The following is a 6,036-nucleotide window of genomic DNA, read 5'->3' as shown; positions in this document are numbered from 1 at the left end:
CAACCAAAGGATCTCTATATACCAGGTACCATACTTAAGGACGATATAGACGGACTGCAACCCGAATGCAATTTGTATGTGAACTGCACGCCGACCGCAACGTCGAGGTGCAGTTCCCATACAAGTTGCAGTCGGGTTGCAGTCAATCTGTACCGGCCCTTACCGTCGCCATCAGATATACTGGAGCGGCAAAGGTGTTCAAAAATATCTGAACATGCACATTAATCTCTTGATAATAGAGGCTTTCCTTAGATATTTATGAACCTTGGCATAAATACTGTATGTTCAATAACACACACAATTATTCAGGTGGAGTAGGAAAGGGTAGGAATTGACATACACTAGTAGTTCGCCCCGAACTGAGAACTCGCGGTTAACCAAAAATTATATAGCGATTGACTTTGTTGCACCTGCATAGGTACCTACTCGTATTGTGCGACATAAAATAATAGAAAATAAATGAGGGCGCCACATTCTACGTAACTGTCACATTTTTGACGTAAAATGCTTACACATGGCAACAATTTAGTATGGACATTTTTGAGTTCCATTTTATTTAATTTCTACTATTTTATGTCGCTCTATAGGCGGCAATGGATCAAAGATCGCGTGGATTTATTGCTAGGTCTGTGGAGCCCTTAACTGATAGATTTAAGCAAAGAGTAGTATGTATAATATAGTTGAGTTGTAATTTTGAAGCGCCATTTAAAAGTTTAGCGTTAAGTAATATAGATGGCGCTATTTTTTCGAATAAAGGGCTTCGTATACGCAAGTATACGGCTGTCCCTCCCCTGGATTTAAGTCACCACCATAGAGATTAAAATAAACTGTATCTGTGCTAAGCCGAAATATTTCCTGTCAAATGTCAAATACTTATATTATGTTTATTCTATTTTATTTTTCTCTTGCTAATTATATCAAAATGGCAAATTTAAAAACGATATTATAAAAGTGTAAGTCGAGCACTTTCATTTGATACTAAACTCGACCATGTTTCTTGCAAAAAAATGACCAGAATAGCAAGACCTCTCACAAACGGCTTTTTGGCTTTCTAAGCTCTTCTAGCTCAATAACCCCTTGATCGGGCCTGCTCATAATTTAATGACTAAAATATAATGCCCGCGACTACACGTTTACCCAATTTAATTTAAATTAGAACAAATTTACTTAAGTTTTTGAGTATCAAACTATCTTCTGACAGTTCAGCTTAAAAACATCGAAATGCCGGGACGTGCCGCTAGCCAGCCGCGTGTTCAAAGTCGAATGTAAGAACTTCGCTTCGCTTCGCTCGCTCGTTCGTTAATTATTCTAAGCCGATTGTTTTTCTACATTTAAACCGGGTTAAGTTTTCGATAACATTATCACCTGACTTTCGAACCAAGGCCAAATAATAGTAAATAGCACTATGTCACATTGTCAGAATGTATGCCTCGTGAAATGTCTTCCAATTAATGCAATAGAGATAAAACGAAATGGTGCTGCCATTGACAATTTGCGCGTTAACAGATGCCCCAATTCTGAACCAGTTGCAAATGTTACAAGGAGGTCTCTTTGGGCTATTCGTGATAGTGAACTTCATTTTGGTTTTGGCACTTTTCGTCTGATAAGAGTTGGTTCAATAGCTATTAGTTTGCAATAAAAAAAACTGGATTAGCGGGGAACCATAGCCCAAACCCTCTCGTACAATGAGATGAGGCTTGTGCCCTATGTAATTTAGAATCTGGGCTGTTGATGGTACCTACTAAAAAGAAAGAAAAGCTATCGACCTTATTCTATTCTCTGTACCCATCAATGTATCTCTCACGCTCAGATATTCGCAACACCAAACTTGATCTCGGTGGACGTGTGCTTACTGCATATAATAAAAAATATTTGTTGAAATTTGAACTTTAATAGCTGTCAATAGAGTTAAATATCATATCCGCCATATATGGCTTCGTATGCGGTAAGGCGGGGTTAAGACGAAAGTGGAGGACCCTTGCAAAATCGCCTTTTCATACAAACGTAGTCCTCATTTTCCTGTCTGGATATTAGTTTTATTGAAAATATTTTGATACAACACTGATGCTATCGCGTTCTATGGTTGCGTCACTTTTAAACAGATGCACAGAATATTTAGGCAGCAACTACGCACTCTGTTGCTGGCATTTGGGTTTGTCCTGTGTATTTGTTTCTGCCTGTATTTCCCTGACAAATACTTCAGATAGGTACCGACATTTTATATCTTCGACTGATGGCCAAGCCAAGGTAACACGTCACAATACGTCACATACTCATAAATGCAGGCACAGCTACGTCATGACATAGATGGAATGATATCAATCCTGTTTGATGTTTATTTTTTAGCAACACGTAATTGGACCGCACTTCTAAAAAGGAGGAGAATTTAATATATATATTTAACAATTAAATTTATAAATGTCTGTTTTTTCAGAAACAGTCTCCGTCAAATTCCGTCTTGAGGCACTTTCAGATTATCCCATTTTTGTCCAAGTTCCATTTTGTTATTTTGTGGAGAGGAACTGCTGATGACGATCGAAACGAGACTACACGTATATTAGAAGAAAGTGGAGGACCCGTGCTAAATCGCTTTTTCATACAAACGTATCTTCTTTTTTTCCTCTCTGGATGTTAACATTATTGAAAATACTTTGACACAATTTGTTGTAGGTATATCAACATCAACCACAGCTATGCCCCTACGATATTTTTCGAAATTCTAATTATTATAAGAGCATTTAAAAATTTGTATGAAATCTGTTTACAGCTCCTAATTTTTACAATAATCAATAAATCTAGGTTAATATACATCAAATTATGTAAAAATATTTTCCATAATGACAATATCCACTATATTCAGAGAGGAACATGGGGCTATGTTTGTATGGAAAAGCGGCCGTCCCCTATTCTCTTAACTTTTGGCTTGTTAAGATGGTTAAGATTGATACGCAACATATGCTAATAAGGTAAAGTCACAGACAAGACATCCTCCAGACTGAGCATAGTAGCTCTACCCCCTCTCCCCCTCTGCCACAAATACGGTAGTTTTACTCCATTTTCGAGTCGAAAGTGTCTTTGTGTGACGTCCGTGTCTTTGAAAGGACCAATCACGGCACGGGAACTCGCTCACCTCGTCCCCCGCACCCCCGTATTTTTGGTAGCATCGGTTTCATGAAATAATAGCTCTAACCTCCGTCTAGAGGATTCCTAGTCTATGGGTAAAGTGTAATTTTATTGGTCATGAAGACTGTACAACGATCGTGTATTTATAGTCATTTGGCTAAATACGAGTATATTTAACTTACACTGCATGTATTATGAGTCCTTAATATGTATACCTATAATATGTATAGTACAGTCAGCAGCAGAAGTTGCTAAGCGGGCTAGGTGTTCAAAATGAGCTTGACGCGTCTTTATTGTTAACAGAATAAGAGCGTGTCAAGGTAATTTTGAACACCTCGCCCGCTTAGCAACTTCTGCTGCTGACTGTACGTTGTAAACGAAAATTGTATTGCAATAAAATAAAAACATTTAGGTAATTTACATATTTATTGCCTATTGTACATTAACTTTTTAACGCATGTGTTTAACGAACTTTATTATCTCTCATCTATCAATCAGATAATCAATTATAAAAGCAAAAAGTAGGACTTAAATTGAAAATCGTGGACTTATCATTCTTATCAACGCTGGTATAGGGGGAAGTCCCGTATCGCCGGACGGCATCTAGTGCGCTTATCCCGGCAACTAACAATACGAGCAATTCAAGATTATGTGAAAGGGGCGCGGGCCCCGGGGGGACGTACCATGGTCGTGCATGGGACGCGCATTTCTTGTGACGCGCGCAGCGACTGCTGGAGAGGAGAGTTTGTTTGGTGTTTTTGTAGGGAACGCACACTCTGAACGACAAAGACTGGATACAGTACTTCACTTGCCATGGGTAGGCGGACGAAGCCTGTGCTTAACATTTTAGAGTGTTTAGAAGCCTATATTTGTAATAGCTGTAAAAAAAATTAAACCGTCCGGTGCTAGGGATTCGAAATGTAGTTCGTCCGGTACTAGGTGCCACTTGCACAGACTGAGTTTTATTCACTAAAGTTTACTTTTCGTTTTTGAATTAAATTTATGTAGAAGTTACACTTGTGATATTTTATTTCGATTCAAAATTTTGCTGACTAAAGTAATTCATAAATAAAGTTACATTTAAAAAAATACTTTTTTGTTTTCTTCAAAAAACCTTAGGCAACTCTTTTTGCAACCAAGAAACCAAGACTTGTTTGGAACAAAAAGTTAGCTAAATGTATACTTAAAGCTAGTTTTTTGGCCACACCATGGGATGTGAGACTGATAGAGTAGTCGCAATAAAAACCTACCCATCTCAAAAATAACTACTTAAATAATTAATAATTTACGTTCAATCAGGTTCCATAGGAAGGATAAACTTTAGTGTACAGTCGACGTGAAAGATAATTATGTTTACATTTTCCGCCTTTTTACAAAGGAGTATGCATGGTGCAAAAGTGTAAACTTATATATCTTTGACGTCGACTGTACAACTGTAAAAATGTACTTACAAACGCCATAAAAAAAAAAATTAATATAGGGACATTCTTACACAAATTGACTAAGTCCCACGGTAAGCTCAAGAAGGCTTGTATTGTGGGTACTCAGACAACGATATTATATAATATATAAATACTTAAATACATAGAAAACGTCCATGACTCAGGAACTGAAGGATTCGAACCCAGGACCATCGGCTTCGCAGGCAGGGTCACAACCTAGACCAGTGGTGGGCAAACTTTCTTCATGGGGGGCCAGAAAGTTTAGGATATTTAAATGGAGACCCATGCAGGATTGTAGCCAAATTTTTTTTTGATTTGTGATAACCGTGAGCCAATGCCATATATCCCATATACTAATTATTTCATAGGACCGGCGGCGGGCCGGATAAAATCCATTCGCGGGCCGCAGATGGCCCGCGGGCCGTACTTTGCCCACCACTGACCTAGACCCACTAGGTCAGACCGGTCGTCAAATGCAGGCTTACTGCCTCGTTTAGCAATTTCAAGTTATTGCCATACAAGATTTTGTACATATTCAATATGTTGTTGTTGCTGTCCTAAGGGTGGTATTCCATCTGTCCAATATCTTGGTCCAATGTCATTGCGTCTCACAATAAGAATTAAGCAAAATGTGAGACAAAATACACATTGGACAAAGAAGTTGGACAGATGGAATACCACCCTAGGCGCTTTCAGAGCAAGAGTACCTAAAGGAAAATCTTCTTCTTCTTCTTCGTCGTAACCTCATGACTGAGGATCGTGACCGCCATAAGTTGCGTTTTCTTGGATTGCTCTCCAACCTGGCCGATCTTCTGCCTTCCGCATAGAGCCCTGGAACTTGACGCGTGTGACTGCCTCAATGGCATCAAACCAGCCTTGGGGTATTCTGCCTCTGCCTCTTCTGCCCTCAACCTGGCCACCGATCATCAACTTCTCTAGACTGTCGGGTTCCCGCCGGGCCAAATAAAGGAAAATAATATTGAGAAATGCTTGAGCATGTTATTCTCTGTAGGTCACATTTTCAGCTGTTAATGAATCTTAGGGCCACTTGCACCATTCACTAACCCGGGGTTAACCGGTTAGACCTGGTGTTACCATAGTTTCCAGTACAATTTGACACTGGGTTAACAGTTTAACCGGTTAACCCCGGGTTAGTGGGATGGTGCAAGTGGCGCGTAACTATAATGTCCCTGGTTTAAAAGCCCCGAAAAACCTAATAGTAATCTAATAATCTTGAAGCAAATAAGGAAACGGCGCGGTAAATTTGACGTTTTAGATAAAAATAAGGAGACTAGATAATTTAAAATAAGTATTTTAAATTCTGTCGAGTCAAAAACACACGGAAGCTGATTCTGTTTTAAGAATTTGATATTGGTCTAAATCTGATTTTGATACGACCTCGAGTCAGTGTACTTAACTAAACAGTAGAAATAGGAAAATATGACGTCAAATATAATTCATTACCTTAATT

Source organism: Cydia splendana, chromosome 6 (assembly GCF_910591565.1).
Source record: "Cydia splendana chromosome 6, ilCydSple1.2, whole genome shotgun sequence".
Taxonomy (NCBI): Eukaryota; Metazoa; Arthropoda; class Insecta; order Lepidoptera; family Tortricidae; genus Cydia; species Cydia splendana.
Note: the sequence above shows the minus strand (reverse complement) of the source record.